The sequence below is a fragment of the Aythya fuligula genome, chromosome 4, assembly GCF_009819795.1.
Source record: "Aythya fuligula isolate bAytFul2 chromosome 4, bAytFul2.pri, whole genome shotgun sequence".
NCBI lineage: Eukaryota > Metazoa > Chordata > Aves > Anseriformes > Anatidae > Aythya > Aythya fuligula.
The window spans coordinates 28996179-29020388 of NC_045562.1; the positions used below are offsets into that span (position 1 = coordinate 28996179).

At 34.9% G+C, this 24210-nt stretch overlaps 1 non-coding gene across 1 annotated transcript; it reads right to left on the bottom strand.

Moving 5' to 3' along the window:
* Positions 1 to 7079: 7079 nt before the first annotated feature.
* On the bottom strand, positions 7080 to 7186 carry LOC116489312. Its single transcript, XR_004253275.1, has one exon. It is a non-coding gene; the product is annotated as a U6 spliceosomal RNA (small nuclear RNA).
* Between the last annotated feature and the right edge of the window lie 17024 nt (positions 7187 to 24210).

Here is a 24210-nt window from a genome sequence, read left to right on the forward strand (position 1 = left end):
CAGCAACCTGAAGATAATGTTGTAAAATATGTTGATGCACTAGTAGTAGTATCATTTGCCACTCTAGAAGTGAGTGCTAGTAGAGTGCTGCATTTAAGGAGAAAAGATTTCTTGAGTTAGAGCTACAGGAAAACTTCTCGTTTTTAGAAAGGAGATTGTTTCAGCATGAGCTTTTCCTAACCTCTCCTGACCTATTTATAATCTTTAGAGACCAAAATAAATAAATAAATAAAATCGTAATTCTCAATTTTTCCATTATTTTTTGCTCAGTGTAACAAGGAATTTTTGAAGGTGGGAGGTGAGAGTTGGTTTTGTTTTCTGTCAGAAATATTGATAAATATGTCGGTTATCTTTAATTCTAGGACATGTTTGGACAAGTGGAAAATGCAAAGATATAAAAGATAAGGGTAGACTCACAATCTACCAATATAAATTGTAGCTTATTTCTAGCTAGAATTGGGCATCAATCTTTAACAAGTCCATTAGAGAATTAATATATTAATCTAAAAGTGCATTTTTTTTGCTCTTTTAGTTCATTCCAAAGTCATACATTAAGAAAAACAAAGACTGTCCAGGCTTTGCAATGGCATTATTTTGAGTAAAAGTGTATTTACCATCTTGTTGGAAAATCAATTATTAGAAAACAAAAGCAATTTTAATATAGAAAAAAATGGAGGTCAACAAGAATTTATTTGGTATTTAGTAAATTGCTCTATCTCACAACTACAAGCAATTCCTAAAGAGATGTGAATTGACCTCTGTTTTTGTTTGCCTTTTTTTTTTTTTTTTTTCTCTGAAAGGAAAGCTGATCTTTAAAAAAGAAAGATCCCTCTCCTTAAAAATTTAAGGAAAAGAAAAGCAGTTTAATTTCCGGTTGAAAAGATTTTTCCAAGCATTTTATGTATGAATTAAACTCCAGTAGAGGCATAATGAATTCCACTGTATATTGCAAAGAAGGTTTTAGCTAACCAAACAGAATAAGTTGATAATAAAATCATGCCTTTAATAGTTTGCCTAAATTATTCTGTATAATTTAATGTATTTCATAAAAGAAGCTGGTGAAGGAAGCCTCAACAATTAATCAGTAGCTAATGCAGATAAGGGCATAGTAGACAGTATCTGGCTCTCTGGGACTGCCTTGTCTTGCTTTCCTTGTCTACTTCACTGTTACTCCCTAATCTTTATTGGCATTTACTCATCCACTAGAGAAATGTACTTGTTTTTCCAGATCACAATAACCTTTTAGGGTCTGACATTCTAAATGTTTACTTTAGACATTAAACAAATTATTGGGAAGGTGTTTAGGAAGATGAACTCTGAGAGAGGAATGTTCAGTATGACATGTAATTCTGTATTTGTAGTTAGTTACTATCCTTTGGTTGTGAGAACATATTTGTGCTATTAAGTTCATGAATTATGTAGTTCATGGTATTGATGATCTTAAACTTAAATGTTTTTGTCTTTAAGAAACTCATTCAGGTTTGGGTGCAATGGTAATTTCCATAAGTAAATGTTAACCACATCTAGTTTCCATTCTGAAGATTTATCTGTATAAAAAGGACACTTGTAAGATAGGGCAGCAAAATCTGTCTCTACCCCGGCTGCTAATTCTAGCCTGAAATCACTGCCTGGATTCTGCTTCCTTTTCTTTTTAGAAAAGATAGAAGATTCTGTGGAGACATTTTCTATGCAGATCAGATCAGTTTTTTTTTTTTTTTTTTTTTTTTTTTAAGACCAAGCCTTAAATGTAAAACAAACAAACAAACAAAGAAACCCCACCAAAACAGTCTCTTCATTTATAAACTTCTTAATCTTTAATTTGCAATCTTTTTATATGGTTCTGTACAGGATAAATAACAGTCTACACCCAGAAACATCTCCCCATGCATTTGCTTTACAGATAGATATCAGGTCACTTTCTGTTGGAAAGATAAATGGAGGGAAGACTGGTCTGAATACAAATCAATAATACTGTGAGTGCCTCTAGCACAAGCTTTGTGAGTCAATTTCCAAGTTCTAGCAGATCATGCTTTACTAAACAACTTTGTGATTGACAGTGTTGTTAAGACTGTGGAGATCAGCTAGTGCTGATCACTGTAAGTTTGGGCAGCCAAAGAGAAATAAATATAGCTGGGAGTTTGAGTAGCTTTTGTCATTTCTCATTGAAATGAACCAGTGATTTTGTAGAACAGAATGAACAGTGTGTTACTTCTAGAATGTTTCAGACTTTTATAGGGAGGAAAGAAAACAAGACTAAATCCAGAAAACTGAGGACAAGGAAAAAGCCTAAAATCGTCTCTTCTCTTTTCTAGAGGGCTGCTATAGCAAGCTATGCTGGAGGCCTACTTTCTTCATGATGAGAAATACAGATATTTTATAGAGAATGGAACTGTATTTTGCCAAGTAAAACTACCTTGGCAGAATATCTCTACAGCCTGTTCAGGAAGAGTTCAAGATCTCCTTTTATTTGACTGTGAGAATACTCAATTCCTAAGAAATTACTTATTGTTTTGGTAGTTCTGTATATCTGGTCTCATACAGATTTCACCATCCATTTCTGTGAATACTTTTTTGGAGAAGCGAAATAATGCTTTTTAAAGAATAAACAATTTCCACATCAGATATTATAAAAAGGAGAGGCAGAAAAAAAGGAGGGGACTCTGAGTGCTTATCTTGTCTAGCCTATGAAGGGAATCTGTGAGAACAAGCCTTCAGGTGATATTTTTTTACTACAAAAATAGATAGTTGGGTAGTTGGAGGGAGTCTCTTCTACCTACAGCTCCTGTTCCTTGTCAGAATGGTCACTGCAGATGCAGTTCCACTGTCACCTGCCAGAGGTCATTTCATCCTCCCCTGACTTATTATTTCCTAATAAAAAATGAAGTCAAATAAACTGTTCATCAGTTTTCCATTCTTATATAAGTGAAATTGTAAAGGTTGCTAGGGAAGTTAGAATAGAATTCTGACTGTGTTGTATTGTGCCTGCTCTAATCTGGTGCTAAATATTGAAGTCTTTATGCTTGGAGTATTAGTGCAAGAGTCCACTATGTTCTTAAGACTGTGAAAGGTGAAGAGAGTCAGTGTTCTCCTTGTTGTTTTTGTTTTTCCACAGAGCTCAAAAAAGGTTTGTGTACTGGTGGAGTTCTTAGTGTGCTATTTATTTTTTAAGAAAGTTCTTAAAAATTGAACTGGAATTACCAGGATCAACAGAAATTAATAAACCTTTAGTGAAAGCAATCCTTGATAGAGCTCTGATCCTAGATATTGGGTGAAGGGTGAAAACCTTCAGTGAAAATTGAAAGTCCCCACAGGTGCATTTTGTAGTATGGTCAAGTTCCTGCCGTTTCCCTTCACAGTGAAAATAATAAAACTGTAGTACTATATGTGTTTTAAAAATACCTTTTTCTGTCTTAAGAAGCTTGACTACAAGTTTATACTTCATTTATTCCTTTTAGCAATGTATTGTTATTCCTAATGGAAGTATTTTAATTACAAAATAGAGAAAACATCCAAAGCAAGCTAATTGTTCTGGACATTTTTAATGGCAATTAACAATATACATATACAATATGTCTTTTTATTACTGCCACAGTGAAGGAAATAGTCTAGTTTTGCATATACTGACCCAAAGCTACTGAGTTCAAAAACTACCAGTGTTTTCAGAATACAAATCTTAAGTTATTTCTTCTGCTTTGCTTAGAAAAGGGAGTAAAACAATCTGGAGATCCCATTTTCAGAAATATTTGTGTTAATTCCTAATTTTAGGAGAATTTTCTGTAATGGATCTTTTGAATTGTTTGCCAGGTCTGCATCAACAAAGAATTGAGTCAAACTTGGAAACATAGTCAAAAAAAAATTCTGTGAGAGAACATACGGTATTCAGAATCAAAGAATTTTATTTTGTTTTGAATTTTAGAATACATGATATTTGCTATCATTATGTTTTTCTTAATTAAGTAGGAAGATATGTTTGGTGTAGAAATATCTTCTTTTAATTCAAAAACATACCTGTTTTTCTGGATGAAGGAAAATAAAAACAAAAAACAGATGTAGACTTACTTAAAAGTATAGATTTTACACGTTTAGGGAGTTGCAGAGAAAACCAAAGCACCAAAAATTCTTTTGTTTAATTTCTTGTTTTCTTCTATTTTAAAGTACAACAGTGTAAAGGTCTATAACTTCTTTCTAGTGTATTATTGTTCTTAGGTTTTTATACAAAAAGGCTTGTCTAATGAGATCTCAGTTTAGAGATGAACATGAAAAGTTGGTACTGATTACATTCTTTTCTAGGCCTCTCTCTTACGTAAGCTTTTAGAAAGTTGCCTGGGAATTCATGTCATGAAGTATTAGCTCCACAGTCTGTGCAATGCTAATGAAATATCTTTTTGTGTGTGTGTGTGTGTGTTTTGTTTCTTTCTTTGTTTGGTTTGTTTGTTGTTGTTGTTGTTTTATCATAAGTAGGATTGCATCTGAAAAAAGTTCTAGTATCATAATGTAAAGGCAATAATATTTGCTATGTATTTCTCAGACTATTTTCTTCATGAAATGAGAAAGATAATGAACATACGAAATACTGGATATAATTCCACAGTAGAAACCTTTTGTTTACATTTTTTTCTCATTTCTTTGCAACTCCAGGGTTGATTCTGTTGACGGTTTTATAAACATGCCTGAATGCCATAGTGAATTGGTTCCATGTGTTCAGTACCATACTATCTATTATTTTCTACTATTACTACATATCATATAGTGATATTTGGAAACTGCTGAATATTGGTATAATTGCACCAGAAGTCTGCAAAACTGTTCTATCCTAATTGTTTAGGGGACCATTCCAAGTGAAGTTCACTAAAGAGTAATATGTGGCACAGAGATTTTTGCTACCATTGCTATTTTAGTTATTCATACTGCTTTTGATAAGCAAAACTGAAATTGCATCCTGGAATTTATATCCTTTATAATCTTCCTTATGTATTTATGGTTTTATGAGGTTTCTTCTATTTGTTTGCATTATATTTGACCATTTTATTAATTTTTATTACCAGGATTGAAAAGTATTATAATATATTCTAAAAATGTGACGTACTTGAAGCGTACTGATTTATAGATGCCATGAACATGTATTGCATCAGACGGATCTACACATACAAAGATTTATATGTACATGTGTAACAGATTTATAGGTCTTCAGTAGAAGTGGTCAGTTATCGGTCACATGACTGTATGTGTGTTCTAATTGAATAATTCCTTAACCACCATTTGTATGGTTAACCACCATACAAATCATTTGATTATTAGTTTCAACATTTTTTCTTTTCCACATGCCTAACTTTACTGGTTTAATTAACATGAATTTCACTAATTCATAATTTGAAGATTCAACTGGGCTTTTTCTGATATTGTCCTAGCTCTGTTATTTGGACAGTTTTAGGTAAATGAGTGACCTTGACACATTTCTACAGGGAAATATAGTTCAGAAAAGGTGTTTTTTTGTTTGTTTATTTGTTTGTTTTAGAATAATACAATGTAACATACTTTAAATAAGGACCCCACACAAGCTGCAGTGTAACTTCATCCTTCCTGATCAGCATTAAGAGGCCACCAAAATACCTGATAAGTAGTGATAACTGCAGATCTTGGGAACTACTTTAGATAACTGTGAATCATTGTGTGCTGTAAGCTGAAATATCTTGCTGATTGCTTCACTTCTATGATGGTAGCTTGTCTGTTCAGTAAATATTTTCAGAAGTAAGGTATACATTGCTACAGTAAAATGGGTGAGCTACTTATAAGTTAAAAAGGGTTTCAATTTTGCTGTTGCTATGTAAGTGTATTAACAATGACGGGCCAATAACCAGTCAGCTAAGTCAGAGATGGTGCTCTAAAGGCAAAACAAGAGACTCAAGACCCAACGGTAGAAAGATCTGTGCTGGAAGAGAAATCTAGCGAATGTAACAAGATTAAGATTTATAGTCTTAAATATCTAATAATATCTATTTTCATGACTCAAACTGTCGCTTTTTCTTGTTGTTGCATGTTGTGATATGCAATTATTATGCTTATGCACTATAAAACAATGTGAAGTAAATACATGTTTTTAATTTGGAGATATTTTTAGTGGCCTAAAATCTGACTATGTACAAACTGAGAAAAAAAGCACTACACTACTTAATGAAGTTCAAATGTAACAGCAGCTCTCTTAGTTGTCTGTTTCATCTGAATAATTATTACTATTAGTTTATCTTTTCCACTTAATATATATTAGTAAAATAAACAAAACTATCATGTCTCATGCATGCAACCACATCTTCAATAGTCTGTTGAACTGGTTTTTGAACATAAATTCTCAACTAGATTTTTCCATCTAATACTTTTTAGGGGTAAGTGAAAGGGAATGGAGGTATGTAATAAACTTCTTGTATTCTTTGCACTAATATATAACACACATTGCTGATAAATGACTAGACTGTAACCTGCCAAATAATAACGAAAAGTTCTGTTTTTCACAGAATCACAGAATCACAGAATCACAGAATTTTTCTAGGTTGGAAGAGACCTCAAGGTCATCGAGTCCAACCTCCAACCTAACGCTAACAGCCCTCCACTAAACCATATCCCTAAGCTCTACATCTAAACGTCTTTTGAAGACTTCCAAGGATGGTGACTCCACCACTTCCCTGGGCAGCCTGTTCCAATGCCTCACAACCCTTTCAGTGAAGAAGTTCTTCCTAACATCTAGCCTAAAACTCCCCTGGCTCAACTTAAACCCATTCCCCCTCGTCCTGTCACCAGGCACGTGGGAGAACAGATCAACCCCCACCTCGCTACAGCCTCCCTTGAGGTACCTATAGAGAGCGATAAGGTCGCCCCTGAGCCTCCTCTTCTCCAGGCTGAACAAGCCCAGCTCCCTCAGCCGCTCCTCGTAGGACTTGTTCTCCAGGCCCCTCACCAGCTTCGTCGCCCTTCTCTGCACCCGCTCAAGCACCTCCATGTCCTTCTTGTAGCGAGGGGCCCAAAACTGAACACAGTACTCGAGGTGCGGCCTCACCAGAGCTGAGTACAGGGGGAAAAAAAAAAAAAAAAATATGGAACGCTTCACGAATTTGCGTGTCATCCTTGCGCAGGGGCCATGCTAATCTTCTCTGTATCGTTCCAATTTTAGTATATGTGCTGCCGAAGCGAGCACAATTTACATTTTAAAATGTATTATATAGCATTCTATACATATATCTATATGTTTGCTTCAGAAGTATAGCTTGTGTTTAAATTGGGACATGGCAATAGATGGCAAAAGAAGCAAATGCTATTGTTTTTTGTTTGGTTGATTTTTGATAATGTCCATAGATTTCATACATGCCAAGATGTGTTCAACACACATGTTGAATTCCCAGGTTTGCAATAATTTCCTTTAAGGCAGGTGTTCTGCTGAATCAGAAAAAGGCTGCTGATGATCAGTGCAGCTCAGAGAGGACCATTATTTTATCATTTCAATATATTATGTGAGTCATTAAGGATTTAGAATTAAAATGCTTTCTTCTGGTATGGAGACCCAACTTTCTCATTAAACATGGCAACAAAAAAATCCATTTCAAAACAGAATAACAATTGTTCCTGTTATGAAATGATAACACACTGGTATAAATACAAACAGTCCTACTGGAACTAATAGCTATTCTAGATCTACACCAGTGAAATGGAGCTCAGACTCTGGACTGGTGCCTAGCATTAGCTCGTTATCATAAATTCTTGCATGTGTATTGATAACAAAAGTCTCAAGTTGAGAAAGAACCAATCTGGAAAAATAAGCACTACTTTTTTAGGGATTTGCATGCACTTCAGAGTTGAAGTAGAGATAACATACAACCTGAATTGCTGCTAAAATTATCTTTTATCTTCTGGGATCTGTTATTCTCAAAGAAAGTTGGATGTTAGTGTTAGAACAAGGAAGGGTTTCATAGATATTTTGCTCTGTATATTAATTCAGGATTTTTTTTACTTACTTTCTTAATAAAAATAATTTAGAAGTGCTAGATACAATTTATCAATATGATTTTAGACAATGAACACACACACACACAGAATATTCAATTGGTTTAAAACACAGAGTCATTCCAAATTAAAAGAATCAGACATGGGCAATTTTGAATTCATTGCTCTATATGGAAATATTGCTGCTGTATAAATGTGGATTTTAAATTTTTGGCATGCTTCATAACTTATAAATACATTAATTATTATCTAAACACCTTAAAAGAGCCTAGGATTTGAATTATGAATCTAAGGTCCTGATTCAAAGAAGCCACTGAAGATGTGCTTTATCTCACTGGAGTTTAAACTTAAAATTAAGCCTCTGTTTGCATGCTTGTCAAACTGAAGCTTAAATGAACATGGCAGGTCCTCTTAAAGAAAGCAGAAGTGTGTTTGACTGCCACATACCAAAAAGGGAAGCTATTCTAGGAGTCAAAGCACAAAGGTAGGAGTAAGAGAAGAGGAAAATTGGATCACTGGAAAAAAATAAAAATAAAAGCCTGGCAGACGAAATAAGGTAGAGAGGAGAGGGGTAGGGATTATGGAAAACAAACAAACAAACAAACCAACCTTCAGAGATTCAGGGTACAAAGACCCACAGGCAGGAATATTACAAAAGCTTTGGAGATCATGATGGAGTTCTCTCTAAACTGAGCTTTAGGAGTAAGCAGCAAAATGTGTTCTGGTATCATGATTATCATCCTCCAGACCTTTCTATATATTCTGCCATCAGATTAATATTCCAGTATGAAACCCAAGTAAGGATTTATCTTCCCCACCCCCACTCTCCTCTTTTTTGATACCAACATTTCTCTGTTGCCGTATTACTTTATGTGTCCTACATTCTCACCGTTTGCTCTTTGAATTAGTTATATTATTTTTACAACCACTCTTTGCCTATGCATGCTTTCTGGAATGCTGGATATCTATATTGTGTTTAAAATAAAACATTGTATGGAAAAAGAATGCAAGGTAGTCTTATGGTTCATTGATATTTATTAGGAAAAAGTGGGCCGGGGAGGGGGGTGGTAGGAAAAGGGAAAGGAAAGGGAAGCTGCATTATTCGTGAGTGCAACTGTTGCTTTTTTAGCCAAAATGATTTGAAAGGATACTGTACTGGAAAGATTAAAGATTAAGAAATGCAGGCATGTCAAAGAAAGTTAGGTCTTCTACAAAGTAGTGGCCATTACTGCTGTTTTCCAACATACAAAAACTAAACATTCTGATCTTTCTTGTATTATCATGATAATGAATAATCTCGACTGTGTTTTGTGTTGTGCTTTTCTCTGAAAAGTCTGTTGTTACTATAGGCATGTGTGTGCCCACATGTGCACACATTCACACAGCTGCAATTTGTTGTCGTTGAAATCCCGTAAGTTTGAAGAGTAAAATTTAAGGCACTGGCTTGGAGTCACAGTCTGCCAGTGCAGCTGATGAAACAGCAGCCTCTTGCGGTAAAACAAAGGAGAAATGGGAGGTAAATCCTCGTGATGTGTGGCAAAGCCTTTTGTTTGCAGAATAACACCAAACTTTCTGATCTTCTTGTAGTGCAGGTGCAATGATTATCAAATAAAGGCAAACACAGGTTGTCTAATAGTTTCCAAAGGGAGTAAGATTCATTTGCTCATAGACCAGGATGACCTTTTAATTCCCAAGTGTGAATGTTAATAGGCTTCCTCATTAAAGAACCTCATTAATGTCAAAATCCCACTGAAAATCATTAACTATGATATGATAATGCTGAAGAGAAAAACTCATAGAGAAACAGTAAATATGTTTTGAATGTCCTCTTGATCATCTGAGATTAGCAAGTTGCCTCAGACCTCCAATGACAGCAGTAACATACTTAATACTCTACAAACAGAGTAGCATTAAAAAAAGAAAACCACACCTTGATATGCCTTCCTTTTGCAGTGGTCTTTTTGGAAAATTCTTTCACTCCTGCTCACCTGGATTTTTTTCACTAGAGATTTTTAGGCACATTGTGGTTTTGTTTGCATCAGCCATTTTACTAGTTTCATATATTGCAACAGGCAGGGTGTAACAGTGTGTTGATGGATTACAAAAATGTGTGACAAGAAGTTCAAGGTACAGAACACATAGAATCAGAGAAAAGCAAGAAAAAAGAAAACAAGGAATATTTGGCTTTGTTAAAGGCTGGCTACCAACTGAACCAATAACTTTATCATATGTAAATTTGGTCTTGCTCTTTTATTCCACCTTTGAAATTGTTCTGATGTAAAGCTTTGTTACTTTCCTTTTCTTCTGGGTGTCCTACCTCTCCAGTCACTTGATTTCCTCAAAGGAAGGTTTTGAGTCAGGGTATACAGTTTCCCTCTGTGGCCCTGATTTAGGTGGTTCATTCATGCTACTCAGTTCTGTGGAATATGATAAACCTTTGAATCAGGGAAGCCTCTTTCCTAGAGAGAAGCATGGACTTTGGAAGTGGCAATTGGTTGCCTGTGAGATCAGGCAAGGTGTTCCTTGTCATGAGTGATAGTACAGTGTCTGGGATGTATGGGCACGCAAAACATTCAGGTTTAGCATCTTTCTCTACGCATGTGCAAATCCAGTCATACTGTGGTCTACATTGTGCATTGCAAAATCAACCTTAATTAAGATTAAATAATCTTATATTGTAGCTAATATTAATTCACTGCCCAGTGCTAGGAGATAAATCATGGCTGCAGTAGGTACATCAGTTGTACTAGTGGAGATGGAGCACGGGTTGTTAGCCAGGATGGTGCTCCACTTACCTGAAACAACAAACTTACTGCCAAGCAGATAAGCTTTACAGTGGAAGTTTCAGTACTTTTAAATAAACATGGCTCCCCCCAGCCCCCTAGTGGGAAGGAATATATTTAAGAGCTCTGGCAAAAATATGTGTTCATCTGTTTCTTTGGGACAGTTACAGGCTTTGTATCAGCACATGCTGGCTGACAAATTGCTACTGCCTGGATAAATGAAGGGAAAAAGATACCATACTCCTTTTCTGCTAAAGAAGATAGCATGATTTGGTGCCAGAATCTTACCATACTATTTTATATATAATCAGTTATCCTTTACACTGTACAACAGATGGAGAGAAAGTGTTTTGAGCTGGTGTATTGGAAAAGGCTCTGGCTACTTACGTGTACCGTTGTATAAGATTTTCTGGAGACTGACTTTTCAGTGCAATTAGATCACTTATGTATTTAGGATTAAATTCTTGATTAAAGACCTTGTTGGATTGAGATGTTGGACCTTTCATTGAGGATAAGCAGTGGTTTCTTGTTTGCCACATAATTCTATTTCCCTACTGCTAAAATAATTATTAAAGAAAACTTGCTGTGGCTGCTGTTATATTTTCTAATCCTGGTGGATGCGTTAGAAATTGACAACAGTAAGTCCTGCATTAGAAATGATCCCCATACTGAGTTACCATGCTGCTCACTAAAATGGTTTAATCTTCTGCCACAGCAGTTTTTGTAAGACTCTTATTGTGGCTGAGCTCATAAATTAGATGCAGAGTTCTCTTATACTTTTGTGGTTAATAATATGCCCCTCTCTGGGACATAATTGACATTGCTGTATTTTCAAACCAAGGAACAAAAAGCTTTTATTTGTTCCAAGTGGTTATTTCTTGAACTTTTTTTCAATCAACTCTTAAAAAAATATACAAACAATAGGGGAAACCAAGAAGCTTGTAACAACAATTTAAGTTCTATTCAAAAGAAACATTCTGTGAAGATAACTAAAGGGATAATAGGGCTCATTTTCTTTTGAGCCTGCCCAGAGAATCAAAGGGCCATTTATTCAGAAAACAGTCCTTCTCTAAGCTCATTTGAACTTGTCAGAAGATCCACAAGTCTATTACTGCTGCAAATGTAGTTCATGCATGTTCAGCTCACTAACACAAATGAGAAAATTATTATAAAGACGCAAATCAAATGAAAATTAGGGAAGGGATCAGGTGATAGAGCCACTGAAGAAAGCAACCATTACTCTGATAATAATTTTTTTTTTTTTTTTTTTTTTTTTTTCAGAGGTATTATAAACATCACAGAGGTTACGATGTCTGTATTTTCAGAAGAGGACTCTTTCTCTTCCAAGGTTTTTTTCATTTAATGGCAATGGGAGCTGAAAGTAAATGCTGTTGTCATTTACGCTGCTGCAGTTGAATGTAGTATTTGGCCCACACAGAACTGAAATCTATCTTGTGCTATGTTATTGCACTTGGTCTTCAGATACAGGCTAATCAACCATAAGTCCTCAGATGTTTTTGGAGCTGTAAAACTTTTTGGTCAGTTGAATCCTAAACAAGCCACATCTCCTCAAAAGGAATAAATAGCAGTTACTCAAAGTTCTCGTACTGATTTCAAGACATTGCAGAAATATGAGAGAAAGAAGAATTTGGCTCATGGAAAGAGCTGTAGTATGGATGAATGCATTTAATACATTTTTCAAAGTTTATCCTAGGGCAGTAGCATATCGTTAATACAACTCTTGAAATTTAAAGAGCGATTTAAACACAGAATAATCAAAGGTAGAAGGGGATGACTCCTATTGGATCACTGAGTTCATCTCCTGTCACTGCACAAGTGTTCTCTATTGTTCATCTTGTAGTGTTTTGTCCAGAATTTTCTTAAATCATAAGCCACAGGGCTTCCACTGCTTGAAGAGGATTAAGATTTTCTGGCTAATCTCCCTCAGGACATTTTTCAGATATAGTCTTCCTTTTTCTTCTATAATTTAACTCATGTTGTTCTGATCTTTTGAGGAAACAGTAGGAGGTGTAATAAATAACCTTTATTGCCTGCTTTTTACTGATAGTCCATGAGGAAATGGTAGCTATAACCTCTGGAACAATGTAGTTTTTCCTAATCCAGCAGGGCTGCAGTGAAAATTCAGCCCCACCCTCAGAGACACTCAACGCAATCTAGCCCAAATCTTTTCCAGCACAGTGTCATACCCTCTGTTTTGCTTACTGGTTGTACTGCTACCTCAGTACAGAAGCTCTTTTAGCTTATCTCTTTCTTTCAAAGGCAGAAGCATTCATTTTCTTTCTTGCTTTTTTTGTGAGGGTGTCAAACCAAATAGTGAAGAACTCTCGAGTTTGTTCCATAACCAGACATTCCTGAGTTTTTGTTTCTTTACTCCTTCTCACACAGATAAATTGCATTCTCTGTCACTTTTCTTTCCTCAAGAGAAAGGAATGCTATCTTGGTCTTACTTGGCTAAGAGATAACGGTTGAGATATTGGATTAGAAGGTATCTCTTTAAATGAGTTGCCTTTTCTTTCAGACATCAACATTGACATTGACGTTAGTGTTGACTAACTTAGGTGGTTGGCTCTTAATTGTTTGTTTGTTTGTTTTTTCCCAGATTTTTACACACTTCATAAATGGAGTCCAGAAACTTAGCAATGAGTCTTGGGGGTTACATTATGTTCTGGAAAGCAAGTCACCTAAGATGAGTTCTGCCATATTTCTTACTGTGATATATAAATTAGTTGTAAATCTATACTTAGTTACTGCAAAGTTAACAATGATAAAAATTCTGAGCAGAACAGGTGGGGCCAAATCCTGTAGCAAGGAATAAGGGGGGGGGGCGGTTAGTTAATGGCTGGGACAAGAACCCAAAAGTTGTGGTACATAAGGACTGGAATATATTGATGTGTGGAGATGTCCAAAAATTGATTGGCTAAAGTTTGGAAGAATGCCTGAAATGGGGAATTTGAGAAAGTGCATTTGTTCTGACAAAAATATGTTGTGTGTCTTGGTCAGTGAAGTCTCTGAAGGTGTAGATGATGAGCAATTTTTTCCAGTCTTCTCTATAGTACTTTGTTTCATATTTACTTGTAAGCCAAGTTCTGATATCAGAGACCATCATTTTTATGATATCCATTCTTTCTGTATTTTCCAAAACTATGATTGTATTTTCCCAAACAAATTATGTCTTTCCAAAACAATGATTGCTATTTTAAATAAAAGGACTAAAAGGAAGGAAAGAAATGGTTAATTTATGTTTAACATATCAAGAAAAAGTACCCTTTTTTTTTCTGAAGTATAAAGAGAGGAATACTTGATTTTCTGTGGTTATACTGTATTTCTTTGCATATGGTATGCTGCAGATTGTCATGTAGCTAAGTCTCAGAGTAAGACATAGATTTCGTTACCAGCTTTCTAAAAACTATAATTAGGTAAAATATAAACAAATGTATATTTATGCTTTATAAATTAACATCCAAATATTCTGAAATGACCCCATAATCAGTTAGTGCAAGAATAAATAAAGGTACAAAAGTTTGACAACTGCAACGGACAACATGAAAAACACAAAGAAACTAATTACTTCCAACTTATATGACATAAGAAATGCTTTTATCTGATCTGAGAATATGAATATACAAGCTGATAGACATTTCATTAGGCATGCATTAGGCAAAACCTGGTTAAATCTGGAATAACTCTGTTACTATGCAGCACTTGGCTCACAGGGTATTAGTGCTCCAAGGCACCCTCAAACACTTATTGCCTCAGTGCACCCACGTATCCTCTGCCTTTGGTTCAGGAGCTTTCTTTAAGCTCAGGTCCTTGCCTGTGCTATGGAGTATGTAACCCTGTGCCCAACCCAGTCCTCTGCTAGCCCCCATGTTTTTGCTGGACTTGAAGGTTGACCTCATCCCTGACTGTCACTTCACACCTTTCTGATGATCACTGGGCTGCACTTGTTAAATCACCAGTCCTGCTTGCTCCTGCGGGGCTGCACCGTTGTTGGTAAAGAACATCTTACAGTGAATTTGCTGGGTAGTCATATCTGGCATTTATAAGTTATTTCAACAGCTAGATCAGTAAATCTAGCAGATGAGAGTAGATAAAAGAAAGTTATTTGTCTTTTTTGCTTTATTTGATAGCACAACCAAATGCCCCACGGAGGTCAAGGAGGTTCTGACGAGTGGTTCTATGAGGACCATACATAAATGTGAATGACTAACCATATCTCTGAAGATGGATTCCTGGCAAAGGTACTGTTTAAAATAATATTACATGAAGTATTAATTAAACACTAGAAAAAGGCAGACTCTGCCTAACCTCCTCCAAAGGATACATCTGAGAATAGTTTAGACCAGTGAATGTGGATGGCAGGTTGTACTCTGGACTTTTAAGTCTATGTGGTTTTAGTTCATTACCTGTTGCTAGTCTGAATTCTGCTTAAATCCAGCCAGAAACATTGTTTCCAGAAATATGAATTTTGTGTGTTGGATCTTGTTTCATTTGCTAAATGGACTTTAAATGGTTGGTAATCTCATAAGTGCCTTATCATATCGAACACATGGAAAAACAAAACTAGTATGACCTTTTTGTTCTGTAGGTGATTCACTGATACTTTAAAATTTGGGGGGAAGGAAAAAAAGGAAAAAGAAAAAAAATTTTTTCAAGTAAATTAAAAAAAAAGAATTAAAAGAGAAAACATATTTGAATAGCATCCAAATTCCTCCCTCCCTCCTATCATTTTCCTGTTTTTGTTTTTCATCTGAAATGCTATGCATCCAATGAAATCAAATGCAGAGGGGAAAAAAAAAGAATGCTGTTATTTTTGTTGCGGTTGTCTGTTCTTGTGTATATGCAAACTCAGGATATGAAAAAGTGTTTCCTTCTCTGTTACCTTTCACAGTTTGGTGTAGTTAAAAATATCCTGTTTACTTTCAGGAGTGTTATCTTTGTAGGTGTCATTTGTAGGAATGACTGGTGAGAGAACTCATCTGAAGGACAACTACATATTTAAGTGGTTACAAATCAAGTAAAAGGAAAATTTAGCAGTCATGTAGACAATTATATTAATTAACCAGCCAAATAGTGAAGTCATTGCTGAGGAACCATTCTTCAAGGAATAGATGTGCATAAAGCAAGCTGCTTTTAAAAACAGAATGAGTTTTATTATTTTATCCATTTAATTTTATTTTAAAACCAGTTAAGCTACATGACTTTACTTTATCCATATATACAGAGTAATTTACTGTTTCATTTATCAGGTCATAAGGAGTTTGTGTGCATGTGTTACTTTTTTCAGAATTTAGACAGACAGATGACAAAGGGTAGTTATAATTAAAGCCTGCAGATTGCTACAGACATGCCCAAAGTGATAGAAATGTGAAAAAAAAAAATGAGATTCTAAGGTATTGATTGAGATGACTCAGGAGTTTTGATTGAAGCATCCATGTAAGTGCTTTTCTGGATGTGTGCCAGTGCACTTAGCTGTTCCTTTACTGAGAGCTCTCTAGTAAAGTGGATCTCTCAGACTACAGTTGACACAAATCCTTGCTACAGTTTATCCTGGCAGCTAGAGCCGGGACTAAACCAAAGTTTTTGTTTCAAATATCAGTGAATCTGTGGAGAATTCAAAACTGGAATAAAATTTGAATTTAGCTACTTAGCTCATCTCTAATCCTGAGAGAACTGCTGTGAGCCCCTGATGGATTGATTCCAGGCAGTGCCTGTTGGTACCATCCAAATGGTGCAGAACAGCATGGGTTTCTTTGTCTTAGTGGAAGTGTGTAGAGTTTCATTGCATGCAAGGTCAAGGTCCTGCACCCAAGCACAAATACAGACTGGGTGAAGAATGGATTGAGACCAGCTCTGAGGAGAAGGACCTGGGAGTGTTGCTTGATGAGAAGTTCATCATGAGCCAGCAATCTATGCTTGCAGCACAGAAAATCAATAGTATCCCAGGCTGCATCAAAAGCTTGGCCAGCAGGTTGAGGGAGGTGATTCTCCTTCTCTACTCTGCTCTCATGAGAGCCCACCTGGAGTACTGCGTTGAGCTCTGGGGCCCCCAGCACAAGAAGGACATGGACCTGTTAGAACAAGTCCAGAGGAAGGGCGCAAAGATGATCAGAGGGCTGGAGCACCTCTCCTATTGAGCTACTAGAAGATGAGGGAGTTGGGGTTGTTCCGACTGGAGAAGAGAAGGCTCTGGGAAAACCATATAGCGGCCTTCCAGTACCTAAACGGGCCTACAAGAATGCAAGAGAGGGACTTTTTGTCAGGGAGTGTAGTGATAGGAGAAGGAGGAATGGCCTCCTTCCCTAAAAAATCCCTAAAAGGGAGATTTAGATTAGATATTAGGACAAAATTCTTTACTCAGAGGGTGGTGAGTCACCGGAACGTGTTGCCTAGAGAAGCTGTGGATGCCCCATCCCTGGCACTATTGAAATCCGGGTTGGATGGGGCCTTGGGCAACCTGGGTTGGTGGGAGGTGTCCCTGCTCATGGCAGAGGGGACGGGTACGGAATGGGAAGGATCTTTAATATCCCTTCTAAACTAAGCTATTCTATGCTTCTATGATATTTAAATGATTTTTATTTTACTTATGGTAAAACAGTCATCTTTACCTATAATACTTTCCCATTTATTGCCTATTTATTTATTTATTTTATGGCATGTAGATTTTCATTTAGGCAGTTAAGAAATACATGAAAATGTGCGTACTTCACTTTTGTTCAATTAGATGTGGAAAAGTAATAACAGTTTTTAATCAGAAACATTAAAAAAAAAGTTGCATTCAACATTATTTAAGGTAAGAAAGGTTATTGAACTTAAACCACGGAGCTTGAGTAGAAGCTTTAAAGACTGAAGCTGTGAGAACTTTCTGAGGAACTGAGGAAACTCTTAAACACTTGTTAAATGAAAGAAACAGAGACTACTTAACTGCAAGTATGACTGAAAGATTTTAGAGCTGATCTTTTCCTAAGATGAGAGTTAGGACTGTATATATGAGAATTTGTTTTTCATAATCAACATCTAATCAGGAACCAGGAAGATATTTTCCATAACTGTGTAGGGTTAGGTACATTATTTTCTGCAACCTTACTAATGTATGCTTGTCTGCTTTACTTTCACTTCATCTGTGTTACTTTTTTTGTGGTAGACTAAATGTAACATTCTTTATAAATTAGTAGATTACCAGAGTTTTAATCATAGCCATAGAAATTCTATACAAAATATCCATAAGTGATTTAGTGAAAAATGCTACTTGAAGAAATAGAAAATTTTTCAATATTGAATACCAAAATTATATAAAACTCTGGTTTTAAGTGAAGCATGCAGAAATGTGAATCACGGTAATAAATTATATGTATTAGAAAACTTTAAATACCCTAAAAATCTCTTGTTTCTAATAACAGTTTCTGTATGACCATGGAAAGAGGAAAAAATATATTTCTTATTAAAAATGTTTTTTGATTTAAAATATATTGTTATAACTTACATAATCAGTAACATTTTATTGAATTTAAATCTACTTGTTCTGAAGTAGTATTTTTGTTTGTTTTAGACTAGTCAGAAATTAGATCCATTGCTCCTGAACATTGCAAAAACTTTTTTAACATATTGCAGATATTAAATTTCCAAAGAATCTTTGAGTTGTATCATTTCCTAGGAAGTTATTAAATTAATTTGTATAGCTTATAGGTGAGATGACTGTTTCAGTATACCCAAGATAGTAGAAGTGATGAATCATTCATTCATTTTTAAATATTTTGCAAATTAGTATTGGAGAAGAAAAATCTTAACAAGATTTTTTTTATGTCTAAAGCTTGCTTCTTATTCTGAAAGATACTATTTTCTTTAGCTGATATACAGTATAATTATTGTTGGAATTCATACAGTTTTAACAGGATATAATATTCATAAACCATCTTGAAATAAATATGCATATTCTGGTCTAGCCTGAATGTTATGAAATATTCAAGATGCTTCAAAATGCTTCAAAAGGTGTTCTGGCACTCTAGTAATTGCGTTCATGAATTGCTTCCAATAGAAATTTGAAAGTTGTTTTTCCTCTCCACAACTAATTTCATCTGTACTCATGGAAAAAAAAGAAATCTTTTAAAGATTGGTTAGGAAAATTTATCTGCTCATACATAAGTGAAAATAATGAATTTTTGACTGATTTTTTTTTTCTTTTCAATGAATAAGGTATTTAGTGACATATCTAATTTTGCAATATTAATCTAACAATATGTCCAGTATTTTAGGGCAAATGAGAGTACTCAGAGATATAGTACCAGTATTTGTCAAGAGAACTCCCATAACTATGTCTTTCTTCATCTATGGTAAAAAGAACCTGAGGATTTTTTGTCAGAGAAGTGGAGAAGTTGCACAGGGAGTGATGCTGTCACTTCTTTTCTCCTGTAAATAAAATACTCTTTGCATAATTAATGAGAACAATAGTGCTATTTACTAGTGAATAACTATTAAATGCATCCTCTGGAAATATTCATGCTTTTGAGAAAAGTAATACTAATTTCTCAGATATTAAAGATGAGACACTACTAGGGTGTGAAGTATCAAAACTAGTTCTGTTACCAAATTACGAATTAAACAGCAGAATTTTCCAAACACAATCCCAGAGATTGATTAAAATGAGCTTCAGTGTTAGAGAATATTTTACCTATCCTTGAAAGAGGGACATAGGAGATCCTAGAAATCACAGATCTTCAGTACACAACTTGGTTGAAATAACAATTTAAAAATCAAATTATGAAACACAACAGATATTACAAGGAGATATTATAAGTATGATATTACAAGGAGATTAGTTTCTATAAGGGAAAAAAATGTGCCTGTAATTTAATGTAGTAGGGTTCCCCAAGGATGTCAATAAAACAGAGTGAAGGAGATAGGTAAGACATGTCTAAGCTTTCAAAATACATTTTGCAAAGTCTTTCACAAGAAGTCATTAAAATGAACGGCTGTAAGTGGAGAGCTAAAATTCTGTCACAGGTCAGAAGTGGGATGTAACATGGAAAACAAAGAGCCTGAAGAAGTCATCGTCTTTGAAGAGGGTGAAATGTTAACACTGGTGTGTTTGAATATCATAAGAGAACCACTCTGGTTTAATGTACTCTTAGCGTTAATGATTTGGAGGAGAGACAAAATGAGCAAAATACTGTCCATGACAGAACAGTTCCCAGTGCTGACGATACTAAAAATGTTCTTAAATATCTTTAGATCTATAATTAAGATACCCTTTCCCTAAAGAAAACAAACTGTTATGTATTTGTCAGTATCAGCTTAAAAAACAAACAAAGAAACAAAAAAAAAACACCCAACCAACCAACCAAAAAAAAAACAACCAACAAACGCATGTACCCATGTTTCAGAATGCAAGTGCACTATTCAAAGACAGCACCATGAAGTTACTTTAGGCTGACTCCTAAATTTAATGGTAGGCTTTGCAGCTGAATATATTTACATGTATATAAATATATACATACAACGTATATTAGTTGCAAAGTTAGAGATCACCGTGTCAGAAGCATTTAGAAAGCTGATCGACATTCATTAGTAACACACTAGTAATAATTTGAGTTAATAATTAGTTCTTACACATTACCAATCTTAATTATTGCTTATTTAAAGAAGTCAGTCCTTAACACTTCTGCCTTAAATTAGTATACAAACCACAAATCTGATATTACATGGTTAGTGTAGATGGCTATGGCCATTGATGCTCATAGCCATCAATGTGGCCAGGATTTAGAGCTCTTCTGTGAGGGCAGCTGGAACCAAACCAGGCATCTGCTTTTTCCTCCCCCAGCACTTTAGATCTTATCCTTTTATAAGGCAACTGAATTCACAGAGATTTTCCAACTCTTGGGCTTAGTCCCTGGGCTACACATTTTTGAGGATGTTGCTTTGGCATGTGCTTTATTCTTTTGCTCAGCTGTTATTTCACTTGTTCAACTGCTGCAGCTTAATGAAATATCTGTCCTGCCCCAGCTTTCAACATTGCACTTGAGGTTCAGAAAAAAATAATGTTAAGTTCTTCTCAGTCTGCTTAGTGCATTTCTACTTTTAGAGGAGAAAAAGGCTTCTGCTTTAGCTGCATGGGATCCATATTTGCTAAATAACTTTATTTTAAAGGTGAAGTCATACACTAGGTGGATGATAGGTCTGAGCTCAGGTAACTGTTAGAAGAGGGAATTATGCATTTTTTGTGAAAAGGCCATTGAGACAAAGATAAAAACAACTCTGACATTACAAGCTATTAATAAATTAATGAAAAAAAGTCTTACCTCGGTATATACAGTGATTACAAAAGTGATAGGGACTAGGACTTTCTGTGAAAGATGGAGCTTTCAGAAAGTTAACTTTTCTCCAAATCATCTGGTCCTGACTAACATATTGAACTCTGACGTAGCCATTTCTATGTTCTCACAGTGTTCTGTTTCACAAATAGTTATTGGTATCATTTTCTGCGCTACTTTTCACTGCTTTCACTTTGCTGTCACATTCATTTTACCATTTAAACCAATTCAGACCACATGTTATCAATTAGAGTTTAAGTCTCTGTTAAATACTAAACCTCTTTTGACAAATATGAATTTTGTCAGAAACATGGAAAAAATATTATTTTTTTATTTTATTTACAGTTATTATTTATTTACCATTTTATTTATTTTAAAATGTATTATATTTATTACAAAATCTTAAATTTCTCCTGTAAAAATCACATAGGTATCTGTCTTGAAATCCATGGTCATTTGGTGAATTCAATTTTTAGTCTTTCTCTGAAGAGTGTTTAACTTCATCTTTTTTGCAGGCAGGAAAAATGCACAACCAACATGAATATGTAAAAATGGTAGGAGGACAAGGCATGCAAAATCTTTCAGTTCATGTGATTTCTATATAGTGTCATAGGAACAATCTCAAGAAGAACACCCATGGGATAGTTGTTTTGAAAACTCACTGGAGTTTCAATTAAACTAATGAAAGTTATTTTCAGATTCCAAGTTAACTTTAAGCGTATTTAAATGAAATATTACTAGATCTATAGCTGTATGGCAAGGTGCGAGAAAATAATTCAGTGTATTAGTGTAATCCAGGAACTAAATGCCATATAAACAAAGTAGCAAAGTATATTCAGTACGGAAAAGTGAAAATTACTGTTTATATAGTGCTGGATGCTAACCCACTTGCATTCAGTTAGTATCTTGTTTAGCAGATAGGTCACTGAGTGATAGTTTGACACTAAACTCTGTGAAAAACAGTGGACAGTCTCCTCAACATCTGTAATGTCATCTGGAGGGAAGGCTTAGCTCATTATTCACCTGTAGGCAGCAAAGATGCAGTAATGTCTGCAGAGATCCTGCCAGCAGGAGAAAAGAAAACAGCAATATCAAAATTAGTTTATTCTGTTTGTAGGAAGAAATATATATATATAAACTAAAATACTTCTTACAAGTATTTTAGTTTGTCCAAACAGGACATTTTGCAGTGAAGGATTTAGGAGTTTAAACTTAATAGGTGAAATCCAACTCTTTTTTTTTTTTTTTTCCCCTTTTTGAATCTGTACTTTTAAAATGATTTCTGGTCTCCGTGTTTTTATATCCATAAATGTATGTGTATGATAATCATAGAGATGTTATACACATTTATGTTTGCATGTAAAATCATAGTTATATTATTTTGTAATTAAATAAGATATATGTTTAATAGATGTATAAAGTAAGCAACTTCATTGTGAATGTTTGGTATGTTTTAGCTAATAAGGAAAAGATGGAGTTCATATCTTTTAATCACTCAATCAAGATTATTTATTTATTTGTTTACTTTTGTAAACAGAGAAAGAGCTCTGGTGGTGTATATAATCATCTTTCTCTCTTCAGAATTATCATTTTCTCTCTGTCAGAACTACCTTCTCAGAGGTGGGTTTATTCCAGAAGTGGTACGTGTATCTGATCAGCAGTACCCAACAAAATACTGAAAATCATATCTTTCTTGAACAGTGAAACAATACATTTGCCATCATGCACACAGATGATCAGGTAAGAAATGCTGAAAAAAGTCTGGCTTGGGAGATGTCTCATTTTTAACTTGCCTTCAGGAAAGTACAAGGGAGATGTTTTGTTTGTTTGTTTTTATGCTTAAAGTGTTTTAACTTTTTTCCTCTAGTTTATTTTGACTTCAGCCTCTTGTGTTGCTCTGTGGTAACCTTGATGTTTCCTCTTATTTAAGATAAATATATTGTATTTAAAGAAGGTATTTTTCTCATTTCTGAGAGTTTTTTTTTTTTTTTTTTCATTATTATTTATGGAGTAAACTTTTTACAGTAGCAGATACAGTATTTCTAAGAAGTGCAAGACATCTAACAAGTAAAACTTCAATATTGACAGGTGTTGATCTCTGAAGGCTGAAAAGACATGCTCTGTGGCTATTTCAGTGTACACATACAAGTATAAGGATTTAGCAATGTGTCATCACAGTATCCTGAAACAGACAAATTTTTTCAGCAAGAATATTAGTGTTTTGCCTCTAGCAAGTGCCAAAGTAAACAATATAGGTACAGACATAAAAGTAATCAATAACTCCCACCCCTCTAGTTCCACAGCCAAAATGAAAATAGAGAGGACATGAAACGCAGTTTGCCTCTTTCTCTAGCATCTGTTTATGGTGACATTTTGACTAATGCCTAATGCATGAGTAATGCTAAAGTTAGAGATCCAGCAGTTTACATCATTAGTGCAGCCAGTGTGCACAGGAACGAGAGAAGAGACACAAACATACAAAAAAAATAAAAAAATCCAAGTCAAGATAATTTGGATGTATAACATTTCTCAGGTTGTTTCCACGAACTCAGACATCTTAGGTGACATTTTGAGAACAGTCCCCAGTTTCTTCAAACTGAAAGGATTCTGACATTTTGTCTAACTGAAAGGAGGAGAAAGTGTTTTTTTTTTTTTCTTAATTAAATTTTAGTTTCTGTTAAAGTGCAGCTTTGATTAAACTGATGTAGAAAGAAGAACCATAGCTTTCTCATGTTGAACTCAGCCATTTTAGAGCATAGAAAGATTTAAGGGAGGCCTAAATGCCTTAAAAATTATTAGAGCTGAAAGAAGGTTAGCGTTTCTCTCAATTAAACTTTTTCTTCTATTAAGCCCTGACAGTTTGATCACTTTTTCTCTTCATTCGCAAAATAAGAAGAGCTCTTATTTTTTGGTTCTCCCTCAGGATCTGCCCTTTCATCTCATGAAATAATGACAGAGCTGTTTCACCCATCTTTCCACTTATGAAATATTTCTAACAGTAGGATTTTTTAACAGAGATGTTTCTGCCCATTTGAAGAATAAAGACCAGATAATCCTGTCACATTTATCCCAACATCTGATGAGAAACATTTCCCTGCTCGTAAGGAAAA